Source organism: Sinohyriopsis cumingii, unplaced genomic scaffold, assembly GCF_028554795.1.
Source record: "Sinohyriopsis cumingii isolate HCF-2022 unplaced genomic scaffold, ASM2855479v2 utg001820l, whole genome shotgun sequence".
NCBI lineage: Eukaryota > Metazoa > Mollusca > Bivalvia > Unionida > Unionidae > Sinohyriopsis > Sinohyriopsis cumingii.
Genome location: NW_028316063.1, coordinates 64636 through 81038, shown reverse-complemented (window position 1 = coordinate 81038; position 16403 = coordinate 64636). Strand labels below are relative to the sequence as shown.

Here is a 16403-nt window from a genome sequence, read left to right as displayed (position 1 = left end):
TTGAAAAAAGAAAATATGAATGGTACTCATGGCATGTGTACATGCACTTGTATTGGTGCTTAGAATTTACCTGAAAATAATATGCATACCATATGTTATGCTGCATTAAGTGAAATTTTAAATATGTGTCAATTTATAAATGGGTCACAGGAAAAGAATGTTGCAAATTCAAAACTGCAAAACTAGAAGTTATTACATTATTGTCAATACCTAAAAGGAGAAAACTCCTTAAATACTGTTTTAAAGTCCTTCGGGAGAAGAAAACATACTGAGGGCTGTGTAAACCATGAGGATAAGTGGTCCAGCTCCCAAGGGAGGTTATAAACAGGTGGAGGGTGAGTCACAACCTCTTGAGAGGGAAGAGCAGTACTGTCCCTATTCCGTGAGGCCAGAGAGTAAGTCACACTCTCCCAAGAGGGAGGAGCAGCACCCTCTCTTTACCAGTAGGATCAAGTGCAAGGCATGCCCTCCCCTCCATGAGAAACATCACTCTTTCATGTCCAACAAGGGCAGAGAGCATGTCTGATGAAATTGCAAGGGGGGACCAGTACTCTATCATACTGACCCATAGCTCATTAGGGGCTGATTGTGAATTGGCTGCATCTGTAAGGATTGAGAAGCTCATTTTCAACCTGTCAGTCCCAGAGGCCCATATTTTGATGACACAATCAAGCCCAGTGACAAAGGGATGGCTCAAATCTAAATCTGTCAGATTTGGGGATGGACCTTTCTACAGATCTGAGTCACCTGTCAAGGCCTTGTGCAGTGGCTGGGTCCTGAGCACCAGTCACTTGGCAGTGGACACCAGGTACCCATCACTAGACATAAGGTACTGGGTGTTGGATAGTTTTCCTTGGAGCCCCTATAGTACGGGGAAGGGGATTGACTCAGCCTCTCTCCAGACTACTCTTTCATCCTATGAGAAAATGGGAAACAGTTTATAGATGCCAGATTAGGGCAATGGATCCAATTGGAATATCCCTCTTTATCTGTATCCTTCTATCATGATAGAAAAGAACTTATGTTATTGCAAATTAAATCCCAAAATAATCCATAATTACAGACACAAGTCCTAATAATTTAAAGTCCTGAATAAAACTCGGCATTAGTCCAGAGTAAATCCAAAAACTGATGGCAATGATGTGTCTGTTATAACTCCTAGTGTGTTGACGTGCCAACAGTCTTTTGTTATATCACAGAAATATAATTCCATGTATGAATACACTATAAATTCCAGTGAATGTCTCTATCCCAGAATTTAATCAGAGTACTTTTGTATTTCCAGAGAAAATAATCACTTGAATTCAATAATTTGAAGAAATAAAATCCATCCCAACTGTACACAACATAATACAACTTGAAAGTGCCAGATGTTAAAACATGAACAATAAAATCCTCTCAGTTAAACCATTATATATAGTTTTATACTTGACCTCATGTCACAATTAGCATTTTCTATTAAAAAATTTACCTAATGGAAATAACTTTATAGAATGATCCTGATGTTTAGAAAACAATAATCTTGATAATGTATATTTCACTTAGGAAATTCCAATTCCTTGACCAAAATAAACATATTGACTTCTTTTATTAATAATAATGCTTATTAAAACCCCATATATATGGAAAATAATTAAGCTATGTATTCATTGTTTACAATGATTAAAATAAAAAAGTCAGATTGTGTCAAGTAGAAATGAACTCAATTTTGGACAAGGTTAAGTCCAACATACAATGTTACAATACAATAGTTTGTAATGCAATAAAATAAAATAAAGCTAACTAACAGACAAAGCAAAGTTAATATACCTAACAATGGCAACAAAGATTTTACCCTTCTTGGCTCATAAACCTCCCACCTGAAGTGTCTTAAGTGGGTATTTCTATGGGGACTTGAGTTTGCCTTGCAATGAAAACACTAGATCCTTGGAACGGCAACTTCATTCAACCTGTTGAAGTAGGAATCACTGTCGCCATTGGCTTTCCATTGTTTGCTGAAAGCAGTGGCAAAAACTTATAGGAATGCATTGTCCTTATCCATGGCCTTATTGGTGGAGTTTCTCCACCTTTGTAGGGATATTTCTCTGGGTACTTTGAAGGTTTTACTATAGCACATTAAGACCTTTTTAAGGACTATCCGTGGTCATCCTATCTGTAGTTGCCTAGGATTTGAGAGGCCCATCAAGACTAAGTTTTGCTTAAAATGGAGGTCTTGCAATTTTGAGCTCAGCCTTTGCGCTATGAGCTTTTACCAGTGTCATGGGAGTAGCATCAGCCAGTTTTAGATCATTAAGTATCCCAGTCCTCAAATATTTTGACAGATTGGTTGGTCCAATGTGGCCATCCAGAGTCCATCACACTGGACATGTCTCCCTTTTGTTCCATAGTGACCAGGCTGGGTCTTTTATCAAATTTAGAGAAATCAGAGCTCAAAATCTGTCTTGAGATTTTGTCTGTGTGGGGATGAATTGTCTCACCAAGAGAGTGTTAGTAAGTGTCTTGCGAGATACTGAAAGTAAAAACTGCATTGTAAACATGTCTTTTTCTTTGCCTGAGGAGGACTTTGAACTCTGCAGTGGACTTAGGCAGACTACACTTGTGTACTCCACAGTTGCTCCTTTTCCCTGCTTTGAAACTGCACATGAACCTCTTAAATGTTCAATTTTCTTCTCGATTGGGATTCCCACCCTCATCTGAATTGGTGGACAAATTGGGACTGGTTTCTGGCTCAAGTCCCCATGCACTTGTCAAACCCCACTCTTACCTGTTCACAAGTGCATCAAATTCAGGGCAAGATGCTTATTCAGAGGCAGAGTGACTGATTCTTCATGGTCCATGGTCTCAGGAAGAATTTATCAACAATTTTGGAAATGAGGGCAGAACTCTTAGGACTTTAAGGATGTGTCCACCAAATAAGAGGTTGCTAAGGATGGTCTCCTTCCACATGTCAGTGGTAGTATACTATAGTTGATGAGGCAAGCATGCACCTTCTCACTGCATGAAGGTTTGGAACCTCAATCACCTGGCAACTTCCGAAGGAATATTCCTCTGAGACTGCCATATTTTTGGCAAGAAGAACAGTTTGGCAGACAGTCTTTCAAGGAAAGGGAAGATGGTTTTTACAGAATGATCACTCCACAAATCTGTAGCAGGCTTCTTGTTGCTACTTTAATGAACTTCTTATGGTGGACTTGTTCATCAGGTAGCTTAACAACAAGTTCCGTTTTCACATTTCACCATTCCCAGACCAGAGGGTCCAGGCATTAGATGCTTTCTGCCTGAAGTGTGATTGTCTGTTCACTTACTCCTTCCAACCCTTCAGGATGATCCCACAGGTCCTACATGACCTACACAGGTCAGGCACTCCATGGCTTAGGTCATTCTGATAGCCCCTCTGTGGCATCAGCAATCATGGTTCAGTGATCTTCTTGATCTGTTGGTTGACCATCCAGGGACCTTACCTCAGAGGAATGATCTCTTCTCTTAACATGGTGTCTCTACTACAGAACAGTCCACAGGTTCTCCACCTTTGTGCTTGGCTCATCTCAGACAATCTCTCTGCAAAGAAAAGTTGTCAATCAGAGTTGCCAAGTGCATGTACAGTAGAATGTCAACATCTAAGGTGTGTGATGCCATATGGAGAATTTTTTGTGATTGGGTTAGTAGAAAACAATGCTCAGTTTCTACTTTTATGGGCTATCGAGCATCCCTTTCAACACTCTATAGTTTTCAAAATTCCCTGCCAGCAGGACAGATTCTCCCCTAATAGTAAAGACCTTATCAGGTATTTTGAATGGCAAAGACCACTGTCTTGCCTAAATGGAATCTCTCTTATGTCTTGTGGTTTTTAAATACCACTTCTCCCATATGTACATTTGGGTGAAGCTTCCTTTGAGAACCTTATCCTGATCATGCTTGGCACCTTAGTGTTTTCGAGACAAATGGGCAAGATTCATGCCCTATCCATAGAGAAGGGATGTGTCAAGTTCATTGGGTATTTTATGTCAGTTTCTTTTATTTGCCAACCAGGTCATTTAGGAAAACACCAGCTTCCTTCAGTTGCACCACTCTTGATTGAGATCCACAGCCTCTGCCACATCTGCATGATGGATGACCAGGATAGACTCTTATATCCAGTTAGGGCTGTATGGTTTTATTAGGCAGCCTCTAAAGGGAGAAGGAAGCATCTATTCCTCCTCTATTAAAGGTTCAGCTGATGTTTCAGCTTAAATCCTTTCTCTGTACTAGATTACATTAATTATCATTTGAGCTTAAAAGTCCCTTACTAATTTGAATCTCCCTTTCATTTTTAAATTACTGATAAAACTCATGAGGATGCATTATTGCCTCATGGGCCAGTGTAATTCATTCATCTTTGGAGGATATGATGAAAGGTGCATTTTGGCACTGTCACCTTATTTTTCCCTTCTTTTGCCCCTGCTTGTTAGCTCACTAAAGTTTAGGCATTTTCATCTGGGCTCAGATGCCATTACTCAAAAAGTGGCTCATGTGGATTCCATCATGAAGTAGTTTCCTGCTCTTCTGTGAGGGTGTGTATTCCTTTGTTTGTTTTTTATTCATCAGTTGTGGGATCATCATTCCCCTTCAAAGCTGACAAATTCAGCTATGCAATAACAACAGTTATGTTATTACCGATATTAAAATGTAGTTTTTGGTGGATAAAACTGACTTTAATGGTATAAAATTTGCCTGCTGCTATTGCCTGATTTCCTCTTTTCATCCTGCACTGATGTTTCCTACTCAGTTAGGCTGCTCCCTCAAAATAATAAAAAGACACCATAATGCATGCTTAGTATGTGTAGGATTCTCAGGCAGGGGTGGTACAGTGTTCTGAAAGCTTCTGGTTCACTGTAATGGGAGGACAACATTTTCATCATTTGGGTAGGGTATTTGCCACCTGGAAAAGTACTAGTTGTGCAGTAGCAACAGGTACGTATTACATAATTAAAATTAGTTGCACACCTCCAGAAACTACATTTCAAGTGTTGAAGCATTCCAGTCATTTCTTTCATTTCTTAGATCTTTCCTTTCAGTCACTGGAGAAATCATGTTACCTGAATTGTAGGCTGCTAGCTGTACAGCTGATCTTCTAAAGCAGAAATAGGACTGGCCAAATTCTGGTTAATAATGTGTAGTACTCACTCAGCATATATTTGTAACATTTTTTTTTTTTTATGTTGTTTACCTGTTATTATGATATGATTCAGTTAGGATCTTTGCTGCATGGAATATGTACACGATGAAAGAATAATGCAGCAGGACTGCACTATGTACTTTTTGTAAGCAATATCAGTCTGATATGTAATAGTTTTGAATGAGTAGTACAGGTAATTCTCATGATCTTCAGCCTTTTTGTAGCAGTGCCAAATTCAGCACCAAATACAATCATATGTTGAGAAAAGAATTAACATAAAATTTGTGTTAAACTGTGTGCTTAAGCAGAGACATAGATATATATCACTTAATTGGAATGGGTTGTTCCAGAGTCACTTAGCCATCTTCTGATTGGATAACACAGTTATTGATTTTGTAAACATTCACATTCAGTAAATTAAACTAAGCTGTTTCCATATATAAACATTAAAATCTTACTCAGTATTTAAGATCACAGAGTACCAACTTTCTTTGTTGGTAACACATGTTTTTCCCTATGTTGAATGGTAAACTTAACTTACATGGCATTAACCCTGCTTATTTTGATTGGTGGCTGCATGTAGAAGGCAATAACAATGCTTATTTTGATTGGTGGCTCCATGTAGAAGGCATCAACTCTGCTCTGAAGGGTTTAATTATCGAGCCAGTATCTGAATTCATGTGTCTGAAGTCTTTCGAAAGGCAAATTGTACAGTATACATAAAGTTCCATGCATTGGCGAGTACAATATGCTAGCCTGGGCAGTTATAATTCATTTTTTGAGCAAGTGAAATTTCATTCTTTTAGCCAAAGTTTTTGGTAGCATTGTTTGACAGTTTTCTTACATCATCCATACAGCGCTAATTGATTGAAATTGGAATGGTTACCCCCAGTTGCATAGTTGTGTAAATGCTTTTGCAGTGTACAAATCAGATACACTTTCTTTTGCTATTACAGGGATGTGCCAATGAAGTATTAAGGTCCTTGAAGACTGGCCTGGTCTGTAATGACATCACAGAAAAGGACACTGGGTCTGACAATTTGCTTTTTATGTCAGAGACCACCACCATATATGTCTGTCTGCAGTGTGGATTGCAGGTAATTACATGTACTGCAAAATGATGCTAAACTATTCTGATCTAATGTAGTGTATATCAGGTAATCATGATAAATTGATACTAAGTTATTATAACCTAGTGGAGTGGATATCTGTAATTACTACAAAATGATGCTAAACTATTATGACATAATGTAGTGGTTATCTGGTAATCATGATAAATTGATACTAAGTTATTATAACCCAGTGGAGTGGATATCTGTAATTACTACAAAATGATGCTAAATTTCTAAGACCTAATGGAATGGATATCAGGTAATTACTACAAAATGATACTAAATTATTATGACCTAGTCAAGTGGATATCAGGTAATTTCTATAAAAATGATACCAAATTAGTATAACCTAGTGAAGTAATTGCAGTATATATCATTTTCAGATATAATTTTTAGCTGGCCAAACCTATCACATAGCCACATCCGGTACTGTCATGCGCATTTGATGTAGGGCAACTCGAGTGACCTACACTTCTTACATGAATAGAACATTTGTCATCATAGATCGCCGCAGATAGTAGTAAACAATAATGTGCCAGCACACAAGTATAAGAGTTGAAATGTACATTTTCATCAAGTATTTTTAACAATAAATGAGTATCTATTGCTTTATGTTACTGCATCGTGACTCTCATCTAAACTCCACCCCCACCCCACCCCACACCCCTTATGACCGCATGGTAATGAATAATCCGAAAATAAACAAGTTAACTAATGTGACCCTAAGTACAGATGTCAAACATTTAAAAATTTGTTTGAACCTTTCTTCACAAAAATACACTATGTTCATGACAATCACTTAAAAGTTGCCCTACATTGATTGTGCATGCATTAAATATTGGCGTGGAAAACCCCAGATTTGACTTCCTGAAAAAGGTATATATGAATCTGCTGTTTCCACTGGGCAGAATTCATTGAGACTTTGAATTGTCCATTTTCCCTCAATGTCCCCTTTGGTTTATTTGAATTATAGTGTCAATAATTCTCCTAAATAAATGATAACAGCAGTATCTGAATTTCACTTAAAGACTTCTTATGATTGCTAGTTGGTCATAAACGAGATTGGTGTAAGCCTGACCTCCAGTATGGCCACCAGAATGATAATGTGGACAATCTTATTATCACTACTTAGTGTAGATGCCTGGTCATATCGACATTGTGCTTTTACTGAAAGACATCTTATGATGTATGGTTGATTCCAAATGGAAATGTTATACATCTGTTGTCTTGAAAATCTTGTTGTTGTTGCTCCTCCAAAATGCAGTGTCATATCAATGTGGGGTTTTCATTGGCAAACTTCTTGTCATATTTTGTTGATTCTAAATTAAAATGGTGATGTTCTGCCATCCAGTATGGCCACCATGGTTGCCATCTTGAAAATCATATTAGACATTTTGCCACAAGGTTTTCATCAGAAGAGTTCTTATTGTGTCTAGTTAGTGCTAAATTAAAATGATAAGATTGACACTCAGTATGGCCACTGTGGTGTCCATTTTGAAGATATTGTTTTCTCTGCCTCTCCCAAATGGATTTTTCAATCAACATAGGGTTGGTCTTAAATGAAAAAATGTATCAGTTGTACATCCTGTATGGCTGCCCTGAAAATTTCGGTGTCATTACTTTCCTTGAATGGATGGTCATGTTGATTCAAAATAGTGGTCAACATCATGTATGTTCAAGAAAATATGCTTAGTTTTAGTTTTGTAATTAAGATTTCATTTAGTTTTTCTAGTGGTCTTAAAGATTACTGTAAAATGGTGAAGCCATTTACATTGAGGGATTATGTTCCACCCAAAATGGTAGCACACCAAGCTTTTTTTCAAAACAAACCTGATGTTTTCTCCATATGTAAAGAGTTCTGTCAAATTTTAGTTTCACTTTCTCAGCTATCACTCTGTCACTAACACAGTGGCCAAAGAGATGGAAACTTGAAGTAATATTTCCTACTGTTGTGAACCTGAAGATTCCTCTTGCAGTTTGTCAACCAGAATCTGATACAGAAACTCTGTACATGGCTTTGTGCCCCATAGTACAATCACAACAAAGCAGTACTTACTGATATTTGTATTGTACATCATGGTATGATGCTGTCTCATTTAAAGGAACTAGCTCCATGTGTTGATAATTAACAGCCCCTGATTTATCTGTCACAGTTCAGGTGATTGCTCAGTGAAGTGAAAATGAATACAGATGTTTTCTCAGATTGAACAGAAAATATGTACCCTTAAGCCAATTTAAACCAGATGGATTATCTCCACATGTGACAAAGTGTTGCATTGGATGGAACTGTCTAAAATAAGTTTTGAGAAAGTGCGATTGATTCATTGTTTTATTTTAGGATTTAGTTGAGCCTTTGGTACATATTTAGTAATAAAAATATGCTACTGTGTTCCGTTTGTTTAGTAGAATAGTAAATGATACTAGATCAACATAATAAAAATGCATCAAAAAACATCTTTTTCAATGAAGTTTAAAGAAATTAGACATATTAATTGAAGTAGACATGGTAATAGCTTTCACATTCATAGTTCTATTTTTATGTATACTTAAATTGCATTGTTTTGTTTGTTGCTTTTACTATTTTTTAAAAATTTCATTGTGTCTTATTGTAATGTAACATTGTATGTTGGACTTTGTCCAAAATCAAGTTTCTTTTCTACTTGACCAGAAGTATTTTTTTATTTTTTTTAATATTTTATTCTGTAAACAACTAATGCACAGCTAGCATATTGTCTGTGTTTGTGCCATTAATATCAGGATCATTAATAATAGAAGTAAATATGTGTATTTGGATCTGGGTCTAGCTTATTGGGATTCTCCAACAATTTGCCTGGTGTACCTGAGATTGTCTAAACTATATATTATAATTTTATTAACAGACTTTCTAATAGTAACTAACATTTTATTTTGCAAAACATTAAAAACTTTCTAGAAGGTTATTTTCAATTAGGTAGTGTTTTTTGTTTTTAAAAAAATAAAAAATGCTAATTGTAACCTGAGGTCAAGTAGAAGACTAAATAATCTTGTTACTGGAAAAAATATTCATTCATGCTTAAGGTTTTAGCAGAATCAATTTGTATTATTATTGTGCTCAGTGTTCATTTGGACTGGAATTTTTTTCTACAAATTATTTAAGTTAGTGATTTTTTTTCTCAGGATATATAAAAAAATATTATTCTTGGACATATTCATTCACTGGGATTTATAGTGAATTCAAACTGGAATTATATTACAGTGTTTCAACAAAAGATTTGGCACATCAGCATTACACAGGGCATCATAGACACATCAACACTTCAGCATTGGACTCAGTTTGGATATCTGCTAAAGTTTATTTAGAACTTTTAATTATTAGGACTTGTGTTTGCAATAATTTCATTTTCACTTTGTATTCAAGGGAAATAAATTATTTGTTGAATTTGAATGCCATCAAATCCTAATAGCTCCCCTGAAGCAAGGAAAGTCATGGATCACTTGACTATTGAAGTTTACATTCAGAGATTGCCAGAAGATCCTGTTTTCTCCTCACCAGGTCAGGCAGTTGTGAATACAGTTTTTCTATCCAATCCAAGAAATGCTGAATCTGTCTGGTTCCCATCAAGCAAACTCTCAGAAAGAAATTCTTCTTAGAACTAGAGGTGAACAGATTTTGTCAAGCAAAAAGACCTAGCACACTGAAAACCTGTGAAGATAAATGGAGAGTTTGCTGATAGTGTTGGGATCAGAAACACATCTGTAGTTAAAAGCCTCAGTACCAGAGACAACTTCTTGATAGGGCTCTAGTTAGCTCCCATTGCAGTTCAGAGGTACTGTTCTATGATTTCAGACATAGACATCATGTGAACTTTCACATGGGTTCTTATGTGGCTGCAATACACCCTTCATTCCACTGCCTGTAGCTGCAGTGACCCCTCTCTGGTACCAAAATTGGTTCTAGCTATTTTAGCTGTCTGATACATTGAGGTAATACACCTCATTGCTTGTTCCAGACTATGGGCATTTCAGCCAGAGTGGTTTGGTTTCACTTGTGATTAATCTTGCATTGATTTTCAAGAACAGGTTCCCATTAATTGGGAATCAGTCCTTCAACTTTCTTCTTTGGACTATCTTTAGGCATCAAGAGAACCCAATCTTGCCTTTGAAGTGCAGCTTACTGTAAACAGTGTCTTCAGTAGTAATTGACAGTTTATTGTGTTTGTCTATCCAAACTCTTGTTTGAAGTTACCTTAGAAATAAGGTTATTTTTTTATCACTTCAGGTGGTAAAATGAGCCAAAGACATGACTGACATTTTGTTTTAACTTGGGAGGGAGGGATTTGTGAGATTGTGGATAAACTCCTAACATAACTGTGAATGGGTAATTATTGTTGAAGAATATATTTCACTCTAATGATCATTTTCTGTTGTCTGTAACAGGGTTGTGGCAGTAGCTCCCCAGGAAGTCATGCATTGAGACATATTGCTTCTGCAGGCTCCAGCTCTCATGCTCTGGTCATCAATACAACTACATGGATGGTTTTGTAAGAAATTTATTTGTGTTTCAAAAACATTTTATGCATGTCAGAAGTTGCAATAAATGCTTAAATTACTTTACCTAACCAGCATATTATTAGGTGACATTTAACAATAAAATAATTTTTGGACTCTTTACTTTGGCAATAAAATGGTTTTATCTATGAGTTTTTTAAAACTAATTTTACAGAAATATGTCAAGAATACAAGAAAGCTGGATTCACATATTTGGATTGTATTGTGGGGCCTGACTATAAAATTTGATTCTATGTCAGTCAAACTTGGTACTGGAATTTTTAAAAAATTTAAACTTGGACTAATAAAATCTGTAGAGTAATGCTTATTTCTGAAGATCCTAAACTCAAAGGAAATAAATACCTATTAACCCACTTAAAAAACAGTTTGGGTCAGCAAATGTTAGGATTTATTTTTATTATGAAAACGTATATTGACTTTACTTCTGTCAGAATTTAAAAATGGAAGCATAAACTTTCAGGTGTCTTGAATGCAAGAAAGAGATCCCAGATGTCCAGAGCAAGCGGCTGGAAAAATGCACGAAACATCTTCAGAAGTTAGCTAGAGGTAAAGATGATTCATTACTATAAATTACTTCTTCCCAACACATGGCTTCATGCAATCCCTTACAGAGATAATATAGTGTAAAGTATAACAGGAACCAATTTGTAATGTTCACTTTATTGATCTGTAAATTATGAGCACTATTGGCCTACCAGTTTAGGGTAAAACAGCCTCAAAGATCTCAATTTCTCTTTTGAATACATTACCAGATTGCATTAACATCAGGAAGATGTTCTGTTAGCTATCCAATCCAGCAATCACAAGAAGAGAAGCAAAAACAAAATTGTCAAAGACAAAGGGAAGAAATTCTTACCAACCCATGCTTTTACCTCCCTTGACCTCTGCTAGGTGGCTATGATTGTTTACCAGTTTTTTTGCTTTTGCTGATAGAAATTACATCATCTCTAATACCTCTTAGGTGTTCTAAGTCAGTTTTATTGATTAGTACACCATCCATCAACATATGTTGTGAACTATTACATGTAAAGGTCTGTACTGTGTATTGATACTATTGTATGTAAAGGTCTGTACTGTGTATTGATATTACTGAGGAAAGATCTGTACTATGTATTGATACTATTGTATGTAAAGGTCTGTACTGTGTATTGATATTACTAAGGAAAGGTCTGTACTATGTATTGATACTATTGTATGTAAAGGTCTGTACTGTGTATTGATATTACTGAGGAAAGGTCTGCACTATGCATTGTTACTTTTACATGTAAATGTATGCACTATGTATTGATGAGTCCCAGCTGGAAAGTAGTATTAGTTTTCACACTAGCTTGTACTGTTGGGGAGTCCACATATAGTCACACCGTTGATAGGGTCATTAATGATTGGAGGCCACATGAATTACCTTTCCACATTTATTCATTTTTGTCTTGTGTTTTGGCTTAACATAAATTGTAATTTTTAAGACAATATTCATTTGTGAGCTCTTTTGTTTCATCTGGGTTTATTCGCTTCATGTTTTCTGATAGAAATCAAGTCCAATAAACATATACATATTAAGGGCTGCTTACATATGAGCAGACTACCATATAACTGCTATAATTTATTGTCCAAATTTGTATAGGTCATAAAATATTACTTTTGAAAAGAATTGAGGGTGTCCCAAGACATATAGTGTCCTTGTGTGTATACATGTACCACAAGTGAATGTAATAGAGCAATGTGCATTTTCACTTGCAAATGACTGATGTGGTTTTATAAAATGCCAAGCATAATGTAAAAAGTAAGTAATTGTAACTGTAAAATTGAGCTTGACTTCTAACATAAAACTCGATTGCTAATGGTCTTAAAAAACTTGAATATTAATTGAACACCAATGGCACTGTCTGCAAAGGGCATATGAGGAGATATGTTAACCATGTCAGATGACATGTTCTGTCCTTGATCAATTTGTTGATGGTGTTTGCTGATTGTTTTCCTTCTCACACTTGCTATTAAAAGAAAAAGAAAAATAACACTAATAGTATTTGTATACTATTCATGTATAGATGTCCTTTTTAAATTTTTTAGCAGTTGTTGAAGTTTAAAACATTTTGATTTAGAAAGACCCATTTTTTATGGATTATTTATCAATTGTTTATGAAGAATTTATAACAATTGATAAAAATGACAAATTTGTATCCATACAGTGTTGGTATCTTTCGTAATATCTTGTGCCATAAGTTTGTAAATGCAAAATTAAAGAAGCAGTTTTTGGAGTGTGACTTGAATAAAATTATTTTCATCCCAACCATTATCTCCAGCAAGATGTGTCAGTATTAGATCCCCAGAAGAGGAAGGGACTTCATTTGCTTCATCTTGGAGCACATAGAAGGAGAACCAACATGATATGGTCCAGTGAAGGTTAAATTTTAAGCTGATATCATCATGATGCAGATTGCCACAACATTGGGTATTCATACTGTAGTGCATAATTTAATGAGGATTAATATAATGATAACAAATATGAAGGCAGGATTTTCATGCTGATTAATTTTATCCCACACTTTCAGCCATTAAGCTTACTTTTTTACTCTCTTTCCTTTTGCAGTCCCCAGTGTTGATTCTTTAAAGGGTAGAAATGGCTCATTAACTCGGAAAGTTATGGCATGGATTGGTGATGTCTATACTGCATGCTCCTGCATGGCCTCGGTTGTAGTGGCAAATCAAGGTAATTATTGATGCATGAACTTTGTCCTGCAGGCTGTTGCTCAAAGGTTACTCAAATCCTATGAACCTCATCCAATAAAATATGGCTTCTAGGGGTGGTTGTAGCTTTTTCAAACATATTATTAGAAGAATGATTTTTTTAAAAAAAATATTGCAACACAAAAAAACACCATTAATTTCAGGGTTTTTTCCAAATCCATTTAGTACGTACACTTTTATTTGAAAACAATTTCCTTTTTATTTTGCTTTCTTTTGCCTTAAATGGTCTGTTGGAGTAGGTCGGTAGGTGAGTATGTAGGGGAGGTAAATATGTAGGTAGTTTTTGGTGCATCAGCGCAGTTCATGTTATATAGTGCTGATTAAAATTCAACTTTTAAATTTTTACATGATTCAAAGTTCAAATATAAGTACAACAGATTGCAAACAAATCTTTAGTTAGAAAAGGAGCAAGATTGTCTATATTATTTTCTGCATCATAATGTTTATAATGACTGTTTGATACTTGTAAAAGCAAAGATTGGCTACATAATCAGTGATTTCTTGTTTCATGATGCAATAAACATTTTTGGAGTGGGAAGTATGAAAGTTTTAAATGAATATGAACGGACAATATTGTAGCAGAGGTAACTAATGACCTGCCATTGTATTTTCTATTTTGAAGTGATATAGAAATCCTTTCCACAAGAACTTCTTCCCAAAACATGCCTTCATGTATTCACTTTATTTGTTACATCTATAAAATTTGAGCACAACTGAAACCACAAGTTTAAGAGACTGATAGAGATGGTATATATGTGATGCACATCCAACACTTCCAATTATGGCCATGTTAGCACTGTCAGGTGAAATATATATATATATATACAGATAAAGAGAGAGAGAGAGAGAGAGAGAGAGAGAGATGTATACTAGTTGTACAGTTGATTGGTAACCAGCCTTTTATATTCCTTTTTCTGTTTTCCCAGTTACAGCCCATACAGCATCGGTTCCAACTGCATCCTTCAATCTTTATTCCTCACAGGAGAGCAAGGGCCCATCAAGCCAGAAAGTAATGGTATGGAACCAAATTTGTTTCCTTAAAGAACCTCTTTGTTAACAAGAACATTGTTTATCAACATGTTTATTATGTCTTCTGCTGAATACCACTCCCATGGCCTAGTGGTTAGAGCATCTGCCTCGGATATGGAAGGTCATGGATTCGATCTCCAGCTGAGTCATACCAAAGACTTACAAAAATGACAAAAATGGTACTAACAGCTGCCTCACTTGGCACTCTGCATTAAGAGGTTAATGTTAGGGCTGGTTGACCTGGTGTCAGGATAATATGACTGGGTGGGACATCATACTACATGTCTGTGGCATGATGCCCCAGTGCTAGACATCACTATAAAACTGTCACACTGCAGACATCATAGTGATATGACTGAAAAATTGTTAATGCTACATTAAGAATCCAAAATCACACACACACACACACACACACATCTTCTGCTGATTGGCAGTTTTTTTTATAATAAAAAAGTTTGTCCAGATTCACTGAGTGTGAAGAGCAGATGTTAACATATTTGTTAAGTTGCGAAAGTAATTAAAAACATTTTATACACCCCTAAAACTAACAAGTGATGGGTAGTAATTATCGGATATGTTATTGATGAGCTCAATACTAAAATTGCTTTGTTAGGCGAAACTTTGAAATTGTCTGATGAAACACTACAAACTGTTCATTGAAATCTATTAACTTGAATACTTGCAGGGTTTGCGTAATGTGGGGAACACATGTTACTTGAATGCAGCCATGCAGGTGAGTAATATATATATATATAAGAACAAAAAAGAAATAACAATCTAATATATTGTCCTTTACTTTGCTGTTGTTGATAAATGCATTTTCGATTAAAACAGGTTTTGTCTTGATCCATTAGATCATTATCTCTCCTTTTTTTCACTCACCCCTCACTTTTATAAATTCTGTCCATATTAATCTGTGTTGAAGTCTGTCTTTATTCAGAAGGAATTATTCTGTTTGACATAATCTTTGTAGATTTAGTTTGAGCGGTAACATAAAATCTTAGACTCAAAGTTTAAGCTTTAATATTGTCTTATTGATTATGTACCACCATCTTTTAGGTATGGTGTCTTTATCAGAATTCATTAATTAAATTTCCTCTGATACAATTTGTAAGTATCCAACAGCAATGTAGGCTGCAGTGACATGCAGATGACTTATCTAAGGAGATGATTGTTACTTTTTGTTCATACTGGCTCATTTGCATATTTCTAATCTATTCTAAAGAGAGAATCATGAAATCCATTAAATTATTTGTTGATGAATAAATAATGCTGACATTTTGTTTTCAGAATTTGATTCAGACAAACAGTCTGGAGAACCTCTTGATGGAAAGGAACATAGAAGGGGGACCACTCTTTCTGTCTGGCAAGAAATACATCAGTGACAGCTCCAGCAGTAGAGATGAGGATGATTATATTATGGATTTGGTATGGATTTAAAGATTGTCTTTTTAATGCATGAATTATTCTACATATCCTCATTTTGTCTTCTGTGTAGGATTTCTACTAGGTTGACAAGTTTTTATTGTCTCACATGTGAAAGTATGATACGACATGGGTGTCATACTTTCATGGTCTCATCATCAACTTAATTTGTATAAGTCAGATATACATCTACAGAGGGATGAAGGTGAGACACTGGGTTGGACAGAACACTTATTACTATTTGAATATATAATCAGCTTGACCTCATTTAATATTTCTGACATGGAATGCTATTTGTCATGTTAGTTATTCCATCATCTGTACAAGTAGATATTATTATTATTGTTTATCTTAAAGTACCTTATTCTTTCATATTCCATTATTTAAAT

The 16403-nt window shown here is 35.5% G+C and overlaps 1 pseudogene across 1 annotated transcript in view; it reads left to right on the top strand.

Annotated features, from left to right (window-relative positions):
- The first annotated feature begins 286 nt into the window (after positions 1-286).
- The window catches only part of LOC149771488 (uncharacterized), a 41542-nt pseudogene continuing 25425 nt past the window's right edge, over positions 287-16403 (top strand). Inside the window, exons 1-10 of the transcript XR_016418268.1 lie at positions 287-395; positions 640-829; positions 3550-3658; positions 6112-6252; positions 10684-10787; positions 11276-11361; positions 13403-13522; positions 14487-14575; positions 15275-15322; positions 15880-16017. The product of XR_016418268.1 is annotated as an uncharacterized LOC149771488 (transcript). The remainder of the gene's footprint in view (positions 396-639; positions 830-3549; positions 3659-6111; positions 6253-10683; positions 10788-11275; positions 11362-13402; positions 13523-14486; positions 14576-15274; positions 15323-15879; positions 16018-16403) is intronic.